This window comes from Chiloscyllium punctatum, chromosome 48 (genome assembly GCF_047496795.1).
Source record: "Chiloscyllium punctatum isolate Juve2018m chromosome 48, sChiPun1.3, whole genome shotgun sequence".
Lineage (NCBI taxonomy): Eukaryota > Metazoa > Chordata > Chondrichthyes > Orectolobiformes > Hemiscylliidae > Chiloscyllium > Chiloscyllium punctatum.
In genome coordinates, this window is record NC_092786.1 from 35,681,909 (window position 1) to 35,695,524 (window position 13,616).

At 41.2% G+C, this 13,616-nt stretch overlaps 1 protein-coding gene across 12 annotated transcripts in view; it reads right to left on the bottom strand.

Moving 5' to 3' along the window:
• Window positions 1–13,616, bottom strand: part of mef2aa (myocyte enhancer factor 2aa) — a 225,020-nt gene that overhangs the window by 19,414 nt on the left and 191,990 nt on the right. The gene's annotated exons all lie outside the window — the stretch shown is intronic.

Below are 13,616 nucleotides of genomic sequence, written 5' to 3' on the forward strand. Positions count from 1 at the left end.
ACATTGTGTGCTGTTAATTATCATCTGCTCCTGCATTTTGCTGGAGAATTCACACTGCTTCTAACAGGAAGCGTTGCTGTGCTCTCTTCCTAAATAGATTCCTAAAAAATAGACACTGCTTTTTAAAAGAGACCAAAAATAGATCTTGCTTGCTGCAAAATCCAACATTTGCAGCAAAACTCGCCAAGAGTTCTGTTCTGCCTCCAGCCCGTTAAGTGAGAAATAACATCACAGACACTATCAAAATATTACATCTTGACTGGAATTAAAAATCTAACCGAGAATGGAACAAGACAAGTTTTCAATTGAAGTGACAAGGATTTGGTTTCACTTGCTGGTGAGAGTGCAAGCTTACTTTTGTTTACTTTCAGAGAAAGTGTGCTAATTTCTGGGACTTGGACATCGACGGTCTTCCCCAGGATCCCGGGAGCTGACGTTCTACTCTCTGGGAGCTCGACCCGACAGAGGCATGGCTGGTAACGCACTGAGTCCAACCCACCCAAGGTTGGGAATGATTGCTGCATCCCACCATGCTGAGTGAATGATGGGGTGTGGGGGATAGTACACCTCAATTCCTAGTCAGTCCCTGAATCAGGCACTGTGCTTTTGAATGATGGACCACCCGAAAAGGAGCTTGCAACGAAACCTCTGCAAGTACTTACCCAACATACCTCCCTCATGAAGAAAACCCCCAACCATTGCTGGGTTAATGCCAGCAGCAACAGGATGAGAGCCTGAAATGGGTGTTAATTGCCCAGTTTAAAAGGTCTCAATTTGTGACAGGTAGGAGGGCTGTCCATTGGATCCAGGCATGGCTGGAGAAAAGAGATGGTATCAGGGTTCCACACACCTGACTAAAATGCTCACCCCCACAAATGGCATTAAATGTCACCTCAGGTACCTTGACTGTCACTTTACATTGGTAACTTGCTACAAGGTCTTCTGCATTTGATGGCTTAAAAAAATTGGACCGTTCCTTTAAAGTTCAGCAAATGAATTCAATAAATCAAAAACAAATCTTTTCTGACTGCATCTGGCTGCTGACTACCTGTCAGAAAATAGCTGAGCTCCCCAGAAACTGTGTCCAAGGATCAATGGGAGGTTAGACTGTGGCTTTTAAACCAAACATTATCCCCAAAGTTAATTAGAAGGTGCATTCTCTTGCAGGGGAGCTTTCTCTTTTAAAATTAGCAATAATTCTTTCTTAACTGAAGGTTTTGCCTTTTTTCCCCCCCAAATTAAATGCTGTGTGGAACATTTTAGTTCATTCCTTAAAGATATATATCTATATCTGAACGTAATTTTATATCCCAGCTCTTCAGGGATGGAAAAGGTACAAATTAGAAGTTTAAGTGTTATTCTCACCTATGTCACTTTCAATGGGACAACAGTTAGATTAGAAAACTACCAACATTGATTTCACACACCTGACAGTACCAAACAACATCTTTCATTAAAAAAAATCATTTATCCACAGCAAACAGTCAGTCACCAAACGAGATACTGCCAGGTCAAGAATTCCATAAACAAAATAACCCTTTGGCAAATGACGACAATTATGAGAATTCTGTGCTTCCCCCAGTGTTGGTATAAGTGAAGAAGCCATTTTTTTTAAAGGGAGCTGTCAACTATATAAAGAACAGATACATTAAGATTCTATTTCAATTCCTCAGTAGTCTAAATTTCCTTTCTTTACAGAAATCATTTCAGTACGGAGCGTGTTACTGTTTCTAGTTTACATTTAAAATACAATGGTTTACATTCAGCAACTCAACAATAAATGGTTACAATTGCAAAAGAATGGTAAGTGAGGTGAGGTGGGGTGGGGGGTGGTCAGTGAAATTAAAACATGCAGCCTAAATCTTGCCAAAGAGATTTGAAACAAGTCGGAAATATTAATGTGGGAAAATGTAACTTACTTCACCAGAAAGGGAACATGGACAACAAGTTTATGTTGTGAATGACACTGAAGTAACAAAGAATGCAGAGAGTTTTGTACAATTGAAAGACAGAAAGGGCTGGAAAACTCAACTAATCTGGAGAAGTTGTGGAGAGAGACAGAGTTAACATTTTGAATCCAATATGACTCACAATGTTAACTCCCTTTCTCTCCCCATAGAAGCTGAACTTTTCCAGCACTTTCTTTCTGTTTTCATTTCAGATTCCTGGCATTCACAGTACTTTGCTCTAACTACAGACATTGACATTCAACAAATGTTGAACAAAGACCAACAGAATGTCAAAGCAATAGCAAAGTACAAGTCCAAGGAAGTCCTGGCTAACTTCAAGAACAGAGCTCTAGTCAAGCCACACCTTCAGCACCACGGTCAGACCTGGATTCCAAGAAGCACAGGAGAAAATACAAAAAGTGCCACAAAATAAATTATTTGTGTCAGAGGGCCGATTTACTAGGAAGGTCTGGAGGGAATTTTGCTTTTCAATCTGGGTAAGGGGTGTCCAAGCCATGATCTTACCATGGTACAAGGTTAATTTGCAATACCAATTTAAAGCACAGAGCGCAAGTAGGGATGAGGAGTACGCACTTGAACTGATAACAGACAATTTGCTATCAGCAAGTTCTTCTTCGTCTACTAAAGTATCTACAGAACAACGACTGCATGTTTAGCTCCAGTGAGCCACAGAATGACAATGCTCTAAAACCCCAAGCACCTTCATGATTAAATCCCATCTACATATCCTATTTCTTTCTTCCTCCAATCTTTTGCTAGCTTTCAATGAGTATTCATCTCAACTGCTCCCTGTGGCTGCGAGTTACACTCTATGTTTTCATTGAAATAGTATTGCCTGAACTCTATATTGAATTAGTTAGTTATTGTATTTATGGCCAATTTTTGCTCTTGGCCACAAGTGGAAACACCTTCTTTGCATCTACACTATTAAATCCTATCAAACTGGCCTACATCAGGACCTTCCTCAGTCTTCACTCTTCTAGAGAAAACAGCCCTAGCCTAGTAAACATTACTGTGTAGTTCAGGTGATCAAGTCTTAGTACAGACTTACAGATGCACTGGTGCAGGCAATAATCCCAGAACTAAGATGCGCTGAATGTAGTTAGGAACTGTGATTACTTTGTGGTCAGGAATTCATTCAGAGTTCCCCTATTAAAATTTAACTACGTTTGTACAGCATAGTCTGAAAGATGAGTGTGAGCTTCCTTAAAAGAAAGTTCAATTTATTTACATGAGCTACAATGAGCAATCAACCGTCAAGATAATTGAACACTTGTTTGGATGAAATGAACTGCACGACAAATGCAGCTTTGGTCAATTAAAAATGGCCTTCTTTTCCCCCCTAGACTATAACACTGTAGATGTTTCATTATTAATTTTTTCTTTTGGGGATCCATGTTTCAGGGTAGTAGGCACTAGTGTATTTGGATTCCTGGACTGGTTTGTTTTTTTTCTAAAAAAAAAGGTCATGAAAAGAACAATGCAACATTCTTTTCAAAAGACACTTTTTTCAAATTCACATGTCTTAAGCTAATACTTGGACTCCAACTGGAAACCACCTGACTTGGCTAACATTTTTTTTTAAAACGATCGTTTGGATTTCAGTTGGGTCACAGCTTATTGAGAGAGAGAAGCTATCCAGTTCAGGCTCTGCTTTTCCAAAAAAACCCTTGCTGTGAGTTCAGTGTGAGAACTGAAACCCTGATCTAGTTTCTCTCCCTGAAAAGTATCCAAAATAAAGCCCTCTGCAACAATTTCTAAGTTAAAGGTTACAGAGACACATACCTGTGTTTGGTGACATCCACCTACATATCTCAGGACATCAACTGAAAACCATCTTGGTCATTTTCTTTTTATTCATTTTTCCTTCAAAAGTTAAACATTGAATAATTTCCACCTCCCACCCCACGCCAAAGTCAATCTCTGCAGAGAATGTTTCTTTTTGCTACCCAGTGCCTGTTTGCATGTGTACATGTTGGGTTATTTAGACTTCTATATTTCAAACTTTGTGTTAACCAGCTCTGCATATTTGCTAAATAACTCTTCTTTTATGATAAGTCAATTGCCTTTTTTTTAAAATTAAAGAAATCTGGCTGATAGATCTTTTATTCAGAATCTAAAAGAGAGAAGGTATATAATTGGCTAAATTATTTAAATATATGTTGTGACCAGTTCAGTAGAGAGGGGCAGTGCACTCCTCCAATCTCAGTTGTAGCAACAGAGTAGTGATCACATTATACCATACCATACCATATCATATCATATCTCAGTGGAAGTGATGCATTTTGCTGGGATTGCGTTGCAATAAGCTCTAATATGAAACAGCAATTAGCAGCTTAGTTTTAACATCTTACGATGACCAAAACTAATCTGTATTGCTCACTGAGGTTCAAGGCAAGTGGAAACATCTGCAATAAAATTTTATTATTTTGATGCTTGCTGCATTAGTGCATCTTGCTAGACCCATTTGGGACCACAACAATAAACAAACAAACAAACATGAATAAAATACAGGCCTGCTTAATAATAAACTTGATCTGCATCATGCAATGAAGCATGAAAATAGAAACCTTCAAACATATGCTGATCATTTTGATCTACACAGCTACACACTAAAAAGGACAACGTATTGGTCAATTAAGAGATTTCAGTTCCAGGAGAAGCTACCCAGTATAATGAACACAACAATGCGTTTCTAAATAGTGATATTTGTTTGTATGTGTTAGCTCTTCATAGATCGCAAGCTATCAATATCTGGAAGGCAAAAGATTAATCATTTCAATTACTGAAGTGTAAAACAGGTAACATTATTTTCACAATGGGTTGCACTGCATAAAATCTTATGCTATTCCAGTTCTTAAATATCAAATAGCAAAATGTTTCCCTTTTAAATGCAATTTTTAAGTCAGTCTATAACTTTGCAACTCAAATGATCAGGACTTTTACTTTAACAGTTTTAAAACCAAGAACACCCTCAAGCATAGTTGGGCTTCATCAGTCTGTGGGGAGAGTGATGGTGAATCAATGCCATGCACTTTACTGCCATCTAGTGATCAAGATAGTGATCGGATCAAATTTCAAGAAAGTCACTAGAACTTAAACTTTAATAAGTTAAATGCTTTCTCACCTTCCCTTGTGATTTGATTTTTTTTGTGGGGATTAGATCAGCTATAATGTGAAGGCTTTTCTGACTTTGTTTATATATTTCTATAAAGTATGTTTTACATAATAGTGGCTGGAGTATGGAGTACAAATCTCAATTATTGCTGAAATAAAAGACATTTTGTTAAAGCTATTCATCTTGCACTCATCATAACAGTTTACAAGACATATCCAAGTAAAGGGAAAACAACATTTATAATGTATGAGGAGAGTGTTGATTGATGGTCAAATGGACTGTGTTTGGTAAAAGATGTTGCTATGGATTTCGAAGCTACTTGGATGCTGCCTGAAGTGCTGTGCTCTTCCAGCACCACTAATCCAGAATCTGGTTTCCAGCATCTGCAGTCATTGTTTTTACCATGGAAATACATCTAGTCATGCACCAAATTTACGTAGTCCTTTCTGCTTGGCAAATATTAACTAACAATATCTCAAGGTTGGGTATGGTTTCACAGATTTTCTTTTGCCCATTCTGTCAAGGAAAGTATATGTTGCCTGTTTGGACTGTCCTGAGCTTTTCTCATTTGCCTTTCCCAGAAGAGGCAGGACGAGCTCAAAGACAGAAAATAAAGTTTATCCTGTCGGTTGGGAGGAAAACTAATTGTGTCTGTGAGCACCCAAGGAGTAAATGGCAACATTAAATTCAATATTTATTTTCAACATCACTGATTAAAAAAATGAACAATGTCAGGGTCCTCGCAAAATAATTTTGCCCAAGTCTCTGTTTTTGGACAGAACAGTAATTTTATTTCAACATTGTAAACAACTGGTGCCCAAAAGAGATCATTGTCTTGATTAGTTTGGGTCTTTCAAGCAAACAAACAATCCATGATTTCCAACATCAGGACACTTTTCAATTGTTTCTTCATCTTCTAGTTGAGTTGGCCCCAATCTCAAATTGAGTGACAATGTTTAGGTTCTGATCCAACACAATCTAGCCTATCCCCAACCCTGCTTTGCACACTCCAACAGCATAACTATCTACTGGATGTAAGTTTTCTGAGCTGGAAGGTTCATTTTCTGATGTTTTGTCACCATACTAGGTAACACCATCAGTAAGCGTCCAGTGAAGGCTTCACCAGAGGCTCACCAATAATGTTACAGAGTATGGTGATGAAATGTCTGAAAACAAACCTTCCAGCTCAGCAAGCAAAACTTCTGTCCAGAACCTCAACCTGAGCTACAAATCGTCTCAAAACTCTAACTGTCTACTTCATGGTAATTCCCTCTAACCCTATAAACTCTGCCTTCCATTCACTCTAAGCCATTGTATTTCATCCTACTATGATCCACCTTCAATCACCCACATCCCATGTGATGGAGTTTGTTATGATTCTTACACATAATATATGCATTGTTGTTGCTACACCTTCAACCAATTATTGTATAACCAAACAGGATGGCACTAAAAATCAGCTCAGAGCAAACTTACATCCAGTAGACAGTTATGCTGTTGGAGTGTGCAAAGCAGGGTTGGGGATAGGCTAGATTGTGTTGGATCAGAACCTAAACATTGTCACTCAATTTGAGATTGGGGCCAACTCTACTAGAAGATGAAGAAACAATTGAAAAATGTCCCTGATGTTGGAAATCATGGATTGTTTGTTTGCTTGAAAGACCCAAATTAATCAAGACAATGATCTCTTCTGGGCACCAGTTGTTTACAATGATGAAATAAAATCACCTTTCCTTTCACAGAGCTGTTAACGACATTTTTCACCTTTAAACCAAACAATTATGAATTAATTGGCCACCAATTTTCTGAATTCACTTCTCACTATGCAAAACAAAATAGCAGCTCATCAAACAGTAGCACAGATCCCACAAACAAAGTCTTAATTGTAATGTTCTTCAATCTGCACACTACCTAAGAAACCATACCTTCTACCCCCACCAAACTATATAGCCATGCTAACAGCCAAATTTTTACAGCATGCTACCCAGCTAAAATGCTTGGACACTATCTATATATAATTCAAACAGACCTAGTGTTATTCTAGAATTTACAAAAAATGAACTATAATGCTCCTTGAACTGTTGATCAATCATTTTTATTCATGCAACTCCTTTAAGGATTAATTGTATTCTTACCTATTCACTCAGATATCAACTAATAGCACTTGACTGACTTTGAAGGCGTCTGTTTCACAAATCAGATATTTATTGGAGAGAAAAGCCTTAGGGGATAGTGTCCTTACCTCTTGGCCAGGAGAACTGGGCTTGAGTCCCACCTGCCTGGTTGTGTATCATAAAAAATCTGAACAAATTGATTAAAATAACGACAATGGCATTCCTCAGGCTCTTGCAACACAGTGGTGGTGTCCCTGCCTCTATGCCAAAGGTCTGAGTTCAAGTCTCATCTGTGCAGGAAGTATCTTACAACATGCCTGAGCAGGTTAACTAAAACAGACACTTCCCTGAATGACAAAGCAAGGCTCAGTAGGCAAACGGAGGGACTAAAGATTGTAAAGTTCTCACCGATAGCGAACTGCGGTTGCTGGACCAATTACCTTGTGTGAATTATTCCTTAAAAAAAGGTCAAAATATAAAGATACAATTGTACAAATAAGTAATGAATAATTTCAAAAGACACATGTCTTTTTACATTAGCTTATATTTTCAGAGCTCAGGCCTGAGCTGGTGTGCCATGGAAATCTTGCATAGCGTTTACTCAGGTTAGAGAATTTTATTTTTAGACTGGTTTAATTTTGTGGCCTGGAAGGAGGACAGGGCAAACTGAACTGAAAAGAGTCCAAGATCAGCAGACAGTGGAGGCTGGGATGTGGACAAAATGGTACATGCTGAGTGAAGATTAGAGGCACAGAGGGGTAACTCAGGCCACGTCCTGAACGTTGGCAAGACTAGAGGTCAGGAAGTAGGCCAAGGATGCATGTCAAAAAACAGTGCAAGGAAGGAAGCTAAGAAATAGGCCAGGTCTTTGCCAACAGATGACCACTATACATAAGCTTCTGTGAAGATGGCAGGGATGAATTATCAGAAATTTTCAGAAGCAGGAGAGAGGCAATTAACATTGAACAATGAGGGAAGCTTAATATGGGTGAATGTATTGGCCAATGACATTTTGCAAGCAACTGGTTTTCAGTCAAATAGAGCAGATCTTATTGAAAGATGGCAGATCCTGAGGGGGCTTGCTAGAGAATCTAGATCCAGGGGCACAGTTTAAAAATAAATGGTTTCCTATTCAAGACCAAGATGTGGAGAAATCTCTTCTCTCAAAGGGGTCAATCAGCGAGATTCTCTTCTACAGACAGTAGGGGAGTCTGGGTCATTGAACATATTCATGCCGAGTTAGACTAGGCATTGTTCGATGAGCGAATCAAAGGTTTTGGAGAGAGGCCTTTATTTATTTGTGTATTCATTCATTGGTACACCAAAGGAAGAGTTAATTAGTAGACACAAACTTAAACTTTGAATCGCTCATCATTTCTGCGCACATTCAAGCAAATCACTTCTGCTTCCAAGCACTGGACCTCAGGATAAGGCTGAAACAATAAATGTCTAATAGCAATTCTATATTTATAGAATTTAGTTGGTCTTCTTTTGGAAGCCATTTGCTGCACACTCCGTTCCGAAGAGGACAACCACCTACACTGCAACGGTTCCCAACAAAGTTACTGTACAATGGTTGGCAGAGGGGAAGACTCCAGCAGGGTGATCTAATAAAAATAACTGTAGTTCTAAAATTTGTTTTGTTTATTATCTTAGCTTGGTGACAATATAAACTCTAAAGATGACTTCATGTTCAGCCTTTCCATGCTGACCCACTCCTTCTCTAACCGCTCTGTGGAAGTACCTTCACCACACAGGACTGCCGTAGTTCAAGGAGGCACCGTCCCAAGGGCAATAGGGGATCTGCAATAAATGCTGGCCTGACCAGTGATACCCACATCCCATGAAAGAATAAATAAAATGCCCCCGCCATACAAGAAATCCTTTCACAGCTATCAACCAATGTTACAAATATAAAACAGTTGGCAGTAAACAATTACACAATAAAGTATTGATGTGCAGATAATCTGCTGATCTAAGTTTTTTTCCGATGCTCAATTAAGTTCAAATGAGTCAGACGAGTTTTGATTGCAATTCATTTCATAATGAACTCTCTATCCAGGCACTGGATAAACCTGAAATAGTTCTCTACAAGGCCTTATAGAGGGTATTATTGTGGAACCTAGGAATAAGTGAGAACTGCAGATGCTGGAGACCAGAGTTGAAAAGTATGATGCTGGAAAAACACAGCAGGCCAGGCAGCATCCGAGGAGCAGGACAATCGAAGTTTCAGGCATAAGCCCTTCTTCAGGAATGTGACAGGTGTGCCAGGCGGGCTGAGATAAAAGGTACGGGGGGGGAAGGGATTTGGGGGATAGACGCTGGGAATACGATAGGTGGAAGGAGGGGAGGGTGAGAGTGATAGGCCGGAGAGGGGGTGGGGGCGGAGAGGTCGGGAAGAAAAGATTGCAGTTCAAGAAGGCAGCTCTGCATCCGGGGGTTGGGACTGAGATAAGGTGGGGGAGGGGAAATGAAGAAGCTGGAGAAATCTACATTTATCCCGTGTGGTTGGAGGGTTCCTAGGTGGAAGATGAGGCGCTCTTCCTCCAGGCATCGCGTGGTCAGTGTCTGGCAATGGAGGAGGCCAAGGACCTGCATGTCCTTGGCGGAGTGGGAGGGGGAGTTAAAGTATTCAGCCACGGGACGGTTGGTGCAGTTGTCCCAGAGGTATTCCCTGAAACGTTCCACAAGTAGGCGGCCTGTCTCCCCAATGTAGTGGAGACCACATCGGGTGCAACGGATACAGTAAGTGATGTGTGTGGAGGTGCAGGTGAATTTGCGACGGATATGGAAGGATCCATTGGGGCCTTGGAGGGAAGTGAGGGGGAAGGTGTGGGTGCAAGTTTTGCACTTCTTGCGGTTGTAGGGGAAGGTGCCGGGAGTGGAGGTTGCGTTGGTGGGGGTTGTGGACTTGACGAGGGAGTTGTGGAGGGATTGGTCTCTCCGGAACACTGATAGGGGTGGGGAGGGAAATATATCCCTGGTGGTGGGGTCTGTTTGGAGGTGGCGGAAATGACGGAGGATGATACGATGTATCCGGAGGTTGGTGGTTTGGAAGGTGAGGACCAGTAGAGTTCTGTCCTGGTGGCAATTGGAAGGGCGGGTTCAAGGGCGGAGGTGCGGGAAGTGGAGGAGATGTGGTGGAGAGCATCACCGACCACGTCGGAGGGGAAATTGCGGTCTTTGAAGAAGGAGGCCATTTGGGTTGAAGGCAAATACAACGTTAGCATTCATTTTGAGAGGGCTAGAATACAAGAATACAGATGTACTGCTGAAGCTGTATATGGCTCTGGTCAGACTACATGTTGAATATTGTGAGCAATTTTGGGCCCTGTATCCAAGGAAAGATGTACGGACCTGGAGGAGGTCCAGAGAAAGTTTACAAGAATGATCCTGGGGGTAAGAGCTTGTCATATGAGGTGCAATTGAGGACTTAAGTCTGTACTCAATGGAGTTTATAAGGATAAGGTGGATCTCACTGAAACTTAAAGACGACGGAGAGGTCTGGATAGAGCAAATATGGAGAAGATATTTCCACTACTGAGAGAGACTTGGAGCCGGGGTGATCTAAAGTGAAGCCTTTAGAACTGAAATGTCTTCAGCTAGAGTGTGGAGAATCTGTGGAACCCATTGCCACAGAAAACTGTGGAAATCAAGTCATTGAGTGTAATTAAGACAAAGATAGATAGGCTCTTGATTAGTAAGGGAATCAAAGGGTTACAGGGACAAAGCAGGAGAAAGGGGTTGAGAAACATATCAATGATTGAATGGAACAACAGACAGAGTGGACCAAGAGATTTAATGCTGCTCCTATATCTTATAGTTCCCTCTCAAAAGTGAGATCAGCAAGGAGCTTATCAAGTTTCCCAGTCAAGACACAAGTAGTCTTCTATGGACAACTGAATACATGCTAGGCCCAAATCAGGACAGAATGCAGGGTCAACAGCACAGTGGCAGTACTATTGGACTATTTACTCTAGAGGTCTGGAATAATGCTCCATAGATAGCAGTTCAAAACCCACAATGGCAGCTAGGGAAATTTAGATTCAGTTAAAAGAACAAATCTGGAATATAATGCCACAGAAAAGCAGCTAACATCAAAGACCCCTCCTACCCTGTTATAATCTCTTCCAACCTCTCCCTTCAGGCAGAAGGTACCAAAGCTTAAACACATGCACCAATAGGTTCCCCACTGTTATTAGACTGCTGAATGGATCTCTCAAATTTCAAAACGAATGCTGATCTTGATTGAGGTGCCTGTGTTGGACTGGGGTGTACAAAGTTAAAAATCTCAACACCAGGTTGTAGTCCAACAGGTTTAGTTGGAAGCACTAGCTTTCGGAGCACTGCTCCTTCACCAGGTGGTTGTCTGATGAACCTAATGAAGGAGCGGTGCTCCAAAAGCTAGTACTTCCAATCAAACCTGTTAGACTATAATCTGGTGTTGTGAGATTTTTAACGCTGATCTTGCTTTTGGACAGCTTGGGTGCAACCATAACTTTGTATGCCTCACTCTGTCTAAACACCTTACAATCCATTTGTCCTTGAAGTTTATGATCTGCCTGTACTGCAGGCAAACAAAACTTTTCACTGCACTTAGGTACATGTGACACCAATAAATTTAATCAAATCTTCTTAATACACACACCACCGATCCAGAGCTATATTACTAATTCTTAGCTGCTGTCTGAAATGATCCAAAAACATTACGTGTGTAATCTGGGGTGTACCTTCACCAGAAAGACAGCAGCAGTAACAGCAAACAGCTCATCATTACTTTAAAGGATAGTAAATGATGGCCCTGTTGGCAATTCTCACATGTCAAGGATAAAAAAAGATAAAGAAAAGGTGGATTTTACCAAACTACTAGTGTTACTTGTCCCATGGTTACTGGGGTAGAGGGGCAGGGAGAGTTTGAGGGCAAGTGGGGAGTGAATCATTTGACACTGTCATTATAAGGATTACCAAAAACATTCAGTTGCACAGGAAAGCAAGTTGGCATTGAATCCAGTAACATGCTCTCTTTAAACAATTCCAAATATTTAGTTCTCAGATTCTGGACACAATCTTCTCCACAGGCATGTCCTCTTTCACCAGGCTTTCACATATGTAGACAGGGCTGGACACAACTGGAATCTACACTTTGATACAAAGAAGTAACAAAGAGGATTGATGAGGGCAGAGCAGTAGATGTGATCTATATGAACTTCAGTAAGGCATTCAACAAGGTTCCCCATGGGAGACTGATGGTTAGATCTCATGGAATACAGGGAGAACTAGACATTTGGATACAGAACTGGCTCAAAAGGTAGAAGACAGAGTGGTAGTGGAGGGTGGTTTTTCAGACTGGAGGCCTGTGACCAGTGGACTGCCACAAGGATCGGTGCTGGGCCCTCTACATTTTGTCATTTACATAAATGATTTGGATGCAAGCATAAGAGGTACAGTTAGTAAGTTTGCAGATGACACCAAAATTGGAGGTGCAGTGGACAGCAAAGAGGGTTACCTCAGATTACAACAGTATCTTGACCAGATGGGCCAAGGGGCTGAGAAGTGGCAGATGGAGTTTAATTCAGCTAAATGCAAGGTGCTGCATTTTGGGAAAACAAATCTTAGCAGGACTTATATACTTAATGGTAAGGTCCTTAATGGTAAGGTGTTGCTGAGCAAAGAGACCTTGGAGTGCAGGTTCATAGCTCCTTGAAAGTGGAGTTGCAGGTAGATGGGATAGTGAAGGAGACATTTGGTATGCTTTCCTTTATTTTAAGATTAGATTAGATTACTTACAGTGTGGAAACAGGCCCTTCAGCCCAACAAGTCCACACCGCCTGGCCGAAGCACAACCCACCCATACCCCTACATCTACCCCTTACCTAACACTATGGGCAATTTTAGCATGGCCAATTCACCTGACCTGCACATCTTTGGACTGTGGGAGGAAACCGGAACACCCGGAGGAAACCCACACAGACACGGGGAGAACGTGCAAACTCCACACAGTCAGTCGCCTGAGGCGGGAATTGAACCCGGGTCTCTGGCGCTGTGAGGCAGCAGTGCTAACCACTGTGCCACCGTGCCGCCCACAAAGGGTCAGAGTATTAAGTACAGGAGTTGGGAGGTCATGTTGCGGCTGTACAGGACATTGGTTAGACCAATTGTTGGAATATTGTGTGCAATTCTTGTCTCCTTCCTATCAGAAAGATGTTGTGAAACTTGAAAGGGTTCAGAAAAGATTTACAAGGATGTTGCCAGGGTTGGAGGATTTGGGCTATAAGGAGAGGCTGAACAGGCTGGGGCTGTTTTCCCTGGAGCGTCGGAGGCTGAGGGGTGACCTTACAGAGGTTTACAAAATTATGAGGGGCATGGATAGGGTAAATAGACAAAGTCTTTTCCTTGGGGTCGAGAAGTCCAGAA